We start from the raw sequence: 12,025 nt of genomic DNA on the forward strand, positions 1-12,025 counted from the left end.
CAGTCCACTATAGAAAACCCAGTTTCAAATTATATATCAATATGCTCTGAGCCAGATCACACTGTGGCCATGCTTTTTAAGCCGAAAACAATATCCTTAATGCAAGCGTATGGTAATTTGTTAAAAAAAATTACAGTCACGGTTTTAGTTCCGTTCCATGTATCAAAACTGATGTTGTAAATATTTTCGACTTCGTTCGTTTCGACAAAGGTTTCTTTCATAAGTTAATGCGAACATTACACATTAAAACAGATTTTACCGAATTTGTTTTTTTTAGTCCCAATGTTTATAAAGCTTACTTTACAATCTTCGGTAAACGATAAATATTGTCATACATTACTTTCTGTCTATGTTATCGATTTTCTTAAAACCCATAGAAAGGATTTTTATAAAATTTAGTATGGAGATAGTTTAAGACTCTGGGAACGTTATAGGTTACTTTCTATCCCAGGAAAATATAAAGCAGGACTTTTATCCCAGAAAACTCCTTCACGTGAGCGAAGCCGCGAGCGAAAACTAGTTATGATAGAACGTAATATAATTATGTTTCAATTTGTCCTTCAATTAATGCAGTATATAAAATGTAATTACGAAGACACAGCTTTTGTCAAACAACGGACGCGGCAGTACGACGACCCGACATTGGCGCCCTATTTGTTACGGTTTTGCCAGGTTGTCAAGTTTAATCTGTATATAACATGAAAAATCTGTATAGATTTTAGATACACCGAACATTTTTTAAGTTACCGCAAGCTATTTTCTAATTCGAAACCTGAAAAAAAAAGACAAAAATCTGTATTTCATTATTTATACACACGCACCCGAGACCTCAGTACTGCAATCGTAGCGTAATTGTATTACCTGGGCAGCACTTGCGGCCGTAACCAAGATGCCTTTCTACAATAGTAACGCTAATATAAAACAAAAAATGTACGGGAGTAATATATCTTATCTATAAGTCTATGGATAGGATACTTATATCATTCTCATACGTAACGTTGTGTTTACTCTAGGTAACTTACTATATAAACTTGTATAGGTATGTAGAGCGGCGGCGTCATACTCATTACGGCATGCACGCTGCGTGTGCTCAATGCTTTGTCCAACCAGATTAATATATTTGCATACTCTTTGACGGGATTCACATCGGCCACTTATGTAATAGAAACTAATAATAAAATATTATAGTAACTAGTGTACAAAACTATTCTATTGGGTATATTACCCGTAAAATTGTTGTATGTGGAAATAAATAAAGAAAAATAAGAAAATTACAATTTACAACTGTTCACGTCTCGCCAGTGTGGCGTCGGCGTCCCGCCCCATTCACCTTTCACGAAAGCTTACCTAAGGGGTCGTTAAAGTATTACGTAACGCAATTTTGACCCTCTCCCCTCCCCATGTAACGCGCCGTAACGTTTTCATGTAGGCCCCCTCCAAAAGTTATGTAACTCTAAAGTGACAATTTTTTTTTGGATTATTCACAATTATTTCCACGCAAAATACCGGAAAATCGCTAAAATACCCTTCGTTATTGATTTAAAATAAAAAAAAAAACAATGTTACATAACTTTGTAGGAGACCCCCCTCCCGCCCCTGTAACGTATCGTAAAGTTTTACAAGACCCCCCCCCCCCCTCCAAATTGCGTTATTGAACGGCCCCTAATTAGATAGTATAAGCATTTAATTTTAATACTGGAACGGCCCCTAATTATATAGTATAAGCACTTAATTTTCCCCTATGGCAAATATAGTCGGTCTAGCCTCGGGTAGTGAAATGATAAAATAATTTTGATTACTATAAATTTATTAAATTTATTTTTAACAGTCAATATAAACAATTGGATTGTAATGGACATACGTTTCTTTGAAGACAATCTGATTGTTATCCTAGAAAATAGTACAGTAATAAAACAGTCCTAGGCAGTGAATATCATCACTTCAGCGATGTCACTGTATTATTTGCTGTCTATCACTGTAATGTACAATAGCAGTAGTTATAAGAATAATCTCACATTAACTCTATTCTTAACTTATACACACGAATACAAAATATAAATGCTCACTAACTTACGCTTATCAAATTATAATCATTTATATAATAATAATTCGTTTCGCAAAACACAGGCTCAGCGTAATGTGGAAACCACTGGCAATTATCTTCTGTAGCCTTATTTTACTTGAATATTTTTTTTTATATAACATATAAATCATGAATAGCTTTTGCCTCCGTCTCAACCCGCGTTAAAGGTGATAATTATATTGTTTTAATATCTGGTTTTTATGAACTAAAATAGCTGAATAGGTTACCTACGAAAAACATACCCATAGACAAAGCTTGTTCATGATAATTTTAGTAACATTGATTTAATCTTGTTATAAAAAGTTAAGTTTTTATCTTTGTTTGACCGCGCAAATCTCAAGAACTACTGAACTGACTTTGATTTTTTCACTAATAGGAAGCTGTACTACTTTCTAGTGCTGCTTTTTATGCCGGAAAAACTTGACACGCGGGCTGAGCTGCAGGCAAAAGCTAGTATATTACAAAAATGAATTCTCCCACCGCTATACTAAATTTTATGTAATAAATGTATTTTTTATATAAAATAAAAAAATATTGATTCATTCAATGATACATAGATAGATATAACTTAATCGTAAACTACCGTAATCAACTCGTAAATGTTTTATACAAAATATTGTAACAGTATGGGTGTAAATACAGCCCGAGAAATGGTGAGCCCAAGAACATAAAAAAATACTTCTAAATAGAATAAAAAAAAAATGGTTTTAAAAACTTCTTAGCACAATAATATTTAATACAATTAGTATTAAGTCGCTTCAATATCCGAGGGCGGGCATTGTTGGAACAGGATATCATGATATATTTAGATCCTTAACGAAATGTGAACATGACCTAAACAATAAGATGTATATTTAGCGAATTGAGATATATCAATCGACAAACTGAAGATAGCCCGGTTCCTAACAAGGCCCACTATCTATGCTTTAGGTGTTATTTGTTCATACTGACGTTATTTATTAGTTCTTTTAATATTAAATTTATAATATGTAGTTATGTTGCAATTTAATCAAAGGTTTCTCTTATATTATTTATTAAAGGATTTTATGAAGATTTAAAAAATTGTGCGCCTCCGAGGGTTTCATTACCTTACAATAAATTTTTAAATGGCATGATTCTTTTGTTTGTGTCTACAAGCTTCTTTATAAAGTTTACAACAGTCGGCGCCGATTTCAAAATCTGGGATATTTGTGCGAGTGGATCAACATCGGACTCATTTAACTTCTTCAGAACATTATAGATTAACTTGCTGTTATTGGTTTTGCTGTAAATTGTAGCTTTGTATTGGAAACCACATAGCGCGTTCAAATAATTCATATGCTCGAGACAGTATTGGAACTGGAACATGGGGTAAACTAGCGTTTTATCAATTTCACATTCCGTCATGTAATTTTGAGTGAGGTCTAGAAGGGCGCAGTCGCGGTCGTGCTTTTCCATATTGATGTCGTCGTTGCATAGCACCGCGAACGACAGCAGCACGCTGTACGCCTCGCGTTCCCCCCACGTGTCGTGCTTCTGCGCCATGTAGACCAGAGCCACCATCAACAATCTTGCCTCACACGGCAATGCTTGCAAGAATTCCCATTTGGCACCTCTGATAGTGTGCCTATAAAAATGTTCCAATAAACGAAGCTTTTCGACGCGATCCCAACCGTCCTCGAATATGACGTTGCTGACCGTATAATCTGGTTTTGGAACATCCGGCATTTTCGTGCTAACTTTAATACTTTCGCCATTATCTCTTTCAATTTGGAAAGAGTCTCTGCTGTAGTTGGATAATAAGTTGAGGGCATACTTGATGATGTCCGCAGAAAACAGGAGTGCATCAGGCATTGAACGGTCATGAAATGCCCAACCACCATCGATAATACCCTGGGTGTACAAGTTTATATACGGTATGGCGATGTATCTTAAAGCTATGCCTTTCTCGAACCACTGCAGATCATTAGGCGTAATGTGGATCTGTTGTTTGTTAAAGAAGTAATGATAGGGTATACCGAGTGACGGTGGAGTGCGAAGCGCATTTAATATATCCTTTTCTTTTAGTAAGATATCATTCCTTTCTTTCGGTTTGAATGTTTTTGTAACTTCATTAAGAGCTTCGTCTTTTGATTGACTTGATAGCCATCGAAGTATTATTTCATATTGAGCAGCAAGCTGATTTCGTACTTCAAATCTTTTCAAAAAGTCAGCGAAAAATCCTTCGGGATAAATTGTTGTGTCGGTAACCAAAATAAAACGGAAAACTTCTCTATAGTTAATTTATATTTTCTTAAGAAATTGCTAAATCGTAGCAATTTACACTGAATGCCATTCGTGGTAGGATTGAAAGAAACTTGATAATAATTGATGTAGGAATTACTTAAGATGCCTACTTCAATGTCGTTGCTCATGGTTGGATATTTCAGTTTGTTAGCGAGCGCGACACATTGCTCCTTGGCTTCCAATTCGCATATAACGTAGTCGAAGCCCATCTCTTCCAGCACCTGTCTGCAAATAGTTTTCATGAACACTGTCGATACAAAGTTTCCGTAATACTGAGTCATTTTTTTATTGCGTCGCTTTTCGATATCTTTCGACCCTCCTTTGAAAATAAAGTAACACTTTACATTGGCTTTGATAAACTTGCCGAGTTCATTTTTCAAGAAATTCGCAAAATGGTTACTTTCACAGCCGTAATTAGCCGAAAGCTCACTTTTCTTGTACATTTCATAGAAATAGTTCTGTGCGTCTATAACGAGACTGCAGTTTTTTAGGACATGCGGCTTCGACTCTTTGGCCAACAATGTGTTAAATTTTTGTATCCTCATGCTGACTTCTGAAACAAACAAAACATTACAAAATTGATTGTAAACAATATAGTTCAAATGTAGAATTTAATCGGCATGAGAGATACTGATAGCATAGTTTATCAAAAATCCGGAATAGCAGATGTTTATGGACGGTCGAAGAAAATGTTTCACTGGCGACCATGGCATCTATGATCAACAGCCGGAGGTCCTAGCGTGCGGCAGCCCGCTTCTGCGAGGTGTTCCTCTCGCGGAAGGAGAGTGTCATATGCCAGGTAGACGACTAACTGGAGTCTGTGGACTGGAGGCTTTTGAACCTTCTAGGCGGCAACTGTACAGGGGGGGTTGCGGATGGAAATATCTTCTGCCAGAGGAACTCGCAGCCGTCCCTAGTTCACCGAAGATGGCCATTGCGGAGTTTAAGTGTGTTATCGTGCATAAGGCGATACCTACTCAGGGTCATTTTGACATTGCGTTACTAAATTAAACCACATACTTATCTACATGAAAATAACACTACAATAAGTTACTTGCGCCGTAGGTGTAAAATAAAAAAGTTGCGAACAATTTTACGTGTCCTAATGCCACTTTTACTACTTTACAGAATTCGTAGCAGCGTCAACTTCATACCTTCAGTCAGAAATACACTCACGCACACTCCATATTCGCATTAAACTGCACAATTTTTTTTAAATATAAGAAAATAAAACCAGGATGTTTGGTGAAAATATTTGTTATTAATGATAGTATTAGGAAATGAGCATGGCGCGGCGACCGACCGATGTTTACTAGCTATCCCTTAACTTGACTTGACTTAACCCTGGATCATAAGGCCGACAAACCCAACATAACCATTTAGTCGCCCACCTTGAGGCTCTGCAGTTGTGGTACACATTTTCCGCGAAATAAAGAAAAAAAAAAGATGTTTAAGAAAATATGCAAAGTCCCCGTCGTCGTCATCTAGGAGGATCCATAATTTATTCAGAGGAAGGTCTTACTATCGGAACCGCGATCAACGCCTAATTCATAATAGTAGTAAATAGTAATTATTAACAAACGCCTGCCAACAAAAATTAGCAAGACTACCCAGAACAATTGAAAATAATTAAACTCTACATGGGAGGAGGATTGCTAAGAGCTTAGACATAAAATATAAAACCTCATGATGATGATATAGTATATGTCCCTTTGGGATTCAACTCTGCGTGCCACAATAATTTGAACTGCAAATTACTTCTTATCTTATTATTCCAAAACCAATTCTTTCTGAAAAATAATGTAGGTAGGTACTCCCAGCCTGTCATATTAATATTTTTTTAATAATAATTATATATATTACTAGCTTTTGTTCGCGGCTTCGCCCGCGTGTATGAGTTAATAGTTCCGTTAAAAAAGCATCCGATTTAATTATATTTATGGCTCACTATTTTGGTCATAGTGGCTTCCACATAAAAGATGGATATATACTGTCGCAGACTTTTATTTAGAACTATTTAAGACAAACAATACTACGGTACATCATCTTTGCATAACTCCAACGGTTTAGGCAGCGTACGCCAAGATAGCAATTTTTTTCCGACTTACTTGATGTGTCGTTATATTATGACCAAATTACACAAAATCATTATAAATTGTAGCCTATCTGTTATTCCGATGTATAACCAATATTACTGTAAAGTTTCATTCAAATCCGTTAAGTATTTTTTTCGTAAAAGAGGAACAATCATCCATACATCCATCATCACAAACCTTCTCATACATAAATTTGTTTTTAACCGATTTCAAAAAAGGAGGAGGTTATCAATTCGACGTGTTTTTTTTTTATTTATTTAAGTAGGTTAGAGTATCCAAAGGGATCTCTCTGTACGGAATTAACGCATTTAATTTTTGTAGTAAACGAGCGAGAGGTCGGATCGAATACTTTCTAAGTATTATCTAAGTAATATGTGATCGGCGATAGCCTAGTTGGTTGTGGAATGGTCTGCCGAGACGAATATCCGCAGGTTCAAATCCCAAGGGCAAACACCTTTGATTTTTCTAAAAAAATAATTATGTGTGTATTCTTTGTGAATTATTGCTTGCTTTAACTCTATAGGAATTTCAAGGGTGTGTGAAATCTACCAATCCGCACTAGGCCAGCGTGGTGGACTAAGGCCTAATCCCTCTCAGTAGTAGAGGAGGCCCATGCTCAGCAGCGGGCAAGTATATAATACAGGGCTGATATTATATGTGATCACCACCGTCCTTTGTTTCATGTTATATCTTGTTTTTATTTGAATATTGGTACCTAAGATGTTTTTATTACATAGATACGTTGTCCGAGCTCAATACCGACAAGACGAAAGTAAGGTAATTGCCCGACTTGACGGCCAATGAGCGTGCGGCAGTAACGTTGTTACCTAACTGTCGATGTATATATATCCTTTTCCAACGAATGTATGCTGCATCTTTTTATTCCTTCTTCGAGCCAATTTGTAATTATATGTACAGGTACGTGACTATAGCAAATGATGCGCCGTTGTTATGTGCCATTTTGTTAGTGTATTGGCGTCTATTTGTAAAACGTCATTGTTGGTACTTACATTTTGTTCAAGACGTCACCATTTATGACTGTATAGAACTTCTTTGTTGACTGAATTACTAACTTGTAATTATAATTAATTAATATCAGCACATATATCCCATATGCTATTCAAAGACTTCCATTGTCGCCTTATCAGTCTATATCAATCACTTATTCCACGTATTTTCTCAAACCTTAATATAATAACATCCAACACGATAAAATTCCGACCGAGAATACCTACTGTGCTCTAAACCTATACAATACCCCCCTAATGTTCCTGTAAACTGATATCACTACAAATAATTAATACTTACATTATTGCTGAATGAGATTCTTAGACTTTGAAATATGCACAATACAACACAATTACTAGCACTGCGGGAACAAAGTCTGGCGCACTTCTCGTATGATTCGATAGCAGCAAATGATTGACCAAGGGTTACTCCTACCAATTTATACCGGTTTATTTATAGAAATGTCAAGAGTCCTCGGGAAATACAATACTTTTTAGTAATATTATGAACAAAATATACATAGAGTTGCCGTTTACACTTGTCTATGGTTAGGATTTACCGCGCAATCATAAGCGGGGTTGCCATATTTAATACTAAATATCGATAATATAAGGTAGTGTGACCAAATATAGCCATAGGTTGCCAACGTAACCTAGTTTAAAATACTTCTCAAACTATACCAAACCATTTTAAATTAAGTGGATTTAGGCGTCGGCGACCACAAACGAAATAACATCTGCGACTGGTGTCAATTCCATTTCGAGTTTGATTTTAAAAATAGCTGATATTTTTTTTTTGTAGTGCGCTGTGACAGTGGCCCAGTTTTATATCTAGGAATTAAACTTTTCAGATACCGTGATGATGTTGCCATCATATTAGCTTTAATATATCATGCATAAAATACTAACGACATACTGTACTGTGTACTTGTGGTAGCCACCAGAGGTATTTTGCAGGTCTGAAAAAAAACACTTATTTTATATAATATTCATTTAATCCACTTTTACAACCGACTACCTACCTAAGTACGTACCATTGACTGCCTTGAGAGATTAACTAAACTGTGCTGGCAACTCTAACTTTGTGAATTGTCACTAATTATGGACTTGTTTCCAGAACCATAATAAATTAAAAAAAAAGAATTGTCTCTGATTGGACATGTAGTACATATATTGTGATAAAGAGAGGTGCACACCGGGTAGTAAATTTTTTGTATACCAATGACTGACCAAATAAATGGGCCCCACCAATTTGTTAATTTCTATAGCAATTACAAAGAAAAAGACGAACCAATTTTATTGACATTGTAATATTTATTCATATAAGTACATAAATAAATGACAAAACGTGCAAGCCGCTTGCCTGATGAATCGCAATACGTCTGCTCAATAACAGTTGTTACCACAGACTACTATTACAGATGCCACCCGCACTTTGAATTACAAAGTCCTGCACTTGTCACCCTAAGGTCTCATAATGCCTAGTAATTTGTCTAGCAACAGTTCAGCAACAGCAATCGTAAGTTTCGAACTCTTTAATTATTAAATGTATGTGTGAAATTGACTTTACAATAGGCCTTGATATCATACGTAGTGCATACAAAGATAACTGCGCACAACGCACACGTCACGTTGCTTTATGAGTGAACCACTTTAGTCTGTATTTATGGACTGTGAGTTACCCGAGGTTCCAAACTTAAAAATAGGTATCTCCATTTGTAGGTACAAGGTCATTTTGACATTGTTCTAATAAATCAAACCGAATATCTAATTACCTCGGCCAAAAATTATCCATATATAACGAATATTATCACAAAAAATCCTAAATACTTTTCCGATTTTCGGATCATTTTGTAGTTCAATGGGAATATAACGCGTGCGTGAATATATTTCTCACTGAGTGTTGTGTTAGTTGCAATAAAGCGTATAAAAAAAAATTATATCTAATATAAGTATTTATTTTATTCAAAACATAGAATTTTTAATCGAGTCACTCTTTGTAAAGTGTTATATTCAGGCCTTTTTTATCGCTTTTTTTGGGGCACGGTGATTTTCGAAAGTTGTATGTTTATAATTTTTGTGTTTTAGCTGAGGACGTGTTTAGGTGACCTACTGACAAAGCATTTTACTGGCTAATAAATCAGGTCTTAAACGCCAACTGTTGAGTTGGCGATATTTTGATGAGATATCCTCATTTATTGGCGTTATTTTTTCATAAATACCTATTTCAATCTTTAAAACGCCCAAAAAGCTGTTCCATTATATACCTACATGTTTTATAATAATTATATATTATAGCAGGAAAAAATATTTGTTTATCGTGTGGTTTGTGGTAACAAGATAAGAAAGAATAAATAAAAAGTCCCCCGAAAGAAAATAGACAAAGGTATCATTTATATTTTTAAAGTTGTTTTATAGCTCTGAATAGTAGTCCTTTGAGCCCACATTTATGGTTCAAATCTGCAAGGATGCCATTTAGATACTTTTATAATAAAAAAACTACATAATATATTTTAGTTCAGCGTTAATTGTAAAATTATTTTCTATAATTTTGAAATGTGATCGTTCCTAATGCGATGTGAAATAAAATATTATGTATTCTCATTTCAAGCCAAAGTTATGCGAAAAGGTTCTTCCTGCACTTAATCTAATATGTATTATAAAATCACAGTAATGTCATCAAAATATTTCTAGTTCTTAAAAGTCGCCCAGTTAAAAGGGCATGATCTCAACGTGGTTCTCTATTATCAAACCATTAGTCCACAATACTGACTTCGACTAACATAATTATCCTCGAGGTAAACTAAATCGCTTGTTTTACAAGCTACCAGCAAACTCTTTTTGACCATCCTCATTGTTTATAATTTGATTTTATCGGTCATATTATTTCTATAGATGAAGTAGATATACTTATAAGTAAAGGATTTTAACTCATATTATCAAATAGTACACATTCCCATACAAAATTCTATGATATTGACGTGCCATTCAGGGGTAGGTACATAGACACAACAATCGAATCCGTCGGGGTGTAAACATGCTACGTCACAGACAGTGGCGCAACTCGCATGCGCACAAACGCCAGACGAACACACGGGGTGGTTATAACAGTCTAATGATTTAGTCGATGTATGATTGAAAGAAAGGAAGAAAAACGTTTACGTAACTCACACTAAACATAATTTTATATATAAACAAAAATTATACCTAATTATATATACAAAAAAATTAAACTACAAGTTCAAACGAAGTCATAATATTCTTTTTTTAATTTACGCCTGATATTATGTATGTTAAGGCGATACCTCAAGGTCCATTTTCATACATTTTGTTTCGGCTTTAATCTGGGTAACTAAACAAGTATTGGCAAGTAAAGAATTTAAATTCACGTCTAGTTAGTGATTAGTTCTCGCAGTTGAAGAAAATGTAAAAATAATTAATAATCATGGATATTTCTGCCTTTAAAATTTCGTCATATTAAATTTTAAAGGCCGAAATATCCATGATTATTAATTATTTTACGTTTTTCTTCAACTGCGAGAACTAATCACTAACTAAACGTGAATTTAAATTCTTTACTTGCCAATACTTGTTTAGTTACCCAGATTAAAGCCGAAACAAAATGTATGAAAATGGACCTTGAGGTATCGCCTTAAGCTGTTATATTGTTGTCCAAAATATAGAATTAAGTATCGTTTTAGAAAATAACTATCTAACTTTTATATGTATTGTGTGGGCAAAGTACTTCTGCCAAAATAATAAATTCATATGTCCATTTATTCACAAACAGAGATACGACATATGTACTTCCTCTATTTTCGAAATTGCACAAAATTGTATAACTACAAGCAAATCATTAAAATTGTTGCCTTCTAACCGAATTTTTCATTGAATAATATAAGATATTTATGTTAAATGTCTTATTGGGCGCAAGCAAGCGAAGCGAAGCGATATACTTAAGGTGGTAGCTCAAGGTCCATTTTCATACATTTTGTTTCGGCTTTAATCTGGGTAACTAAACAAGTAAAGAATTTAAATTCACGTCTAGTTAGTGATTAGTTCTCGCAGTTGAAGAAAAATGTAAAATAATTAATAATCATGGATATTTCTGCCTTTAAAATTTCGTCATATTAAATTTTAAAGGCCGAAATATCCATGATTATTAATTATTTTACGTTTTTCTTTCAACTGCGAGAACTAATCACTAACTAGACGTGAATTTAAATTCTTTACTTGCCAATACTTGTTTAGTTACCCAGATTAAAGGTGAAACAAAATGTATGAAAATGGACCTTGAGGTATCGCCTTAATGTTAATGGTTTTGGTAACCTAAACCAAAAAATACTTTTATTGATTCTTGTTCTCTAGAAATTTCGACCCGTGTAAACAGCGCGGTCATCCCCTAAATATAGGGGAATGAAATGCCTACCCTTATATAGTACGATAGCGTTCAATGCGGACAAATCGGTAGTAGAGAACGCGCTGTCGAGTCTGAATGTCGTTTTCCACGTACCCATATTATTCTAGAATACATTACAGTGAAATTGATTTGAATGTGCTCCCGAATGAAAAAC

The 12,025-nt window shown here is 34.8% G+C and overlaps 1 non-coding gene across 1 annotated transcript; it reads right to left on the reverse strand.

Moving 5' to 3' along the window:
- Positions 1-1,789: 1,789 nt before the first annotated feature.
- LOC115441593 lies at positions 1,790-7,974 on the reverse strand. The gene is made up of 2 exons (XR_005113616.1): positions 7,753-7,974; positions 1,790-4,901 (listed from the first exon to the last, which is right to left on the reverse strand). It is a non-coding gene; the product is annotated as an uncharacterized LOC115441593 (transcript).
- Positions 7,975-12,025: the final 4,051 nt, after the last annotated feature.

This window comes from Manduca sexta, unplaced genomic scaffold (assembly GCF_014839805.1).
Source record: "Manduca sexta isolate Smith_Timp_Sample1 unplaced genomic scaffold, JHU_Msex_v1.0 HiC_scaffold_260, whole genome shotgun sequence".
NCBI classification, from domain to species: Eukaryota; Metazoa; Arthropoda; class Insecta; order Lepidoptera; family Sphingidae; genus Manduca; species Manduca sexta.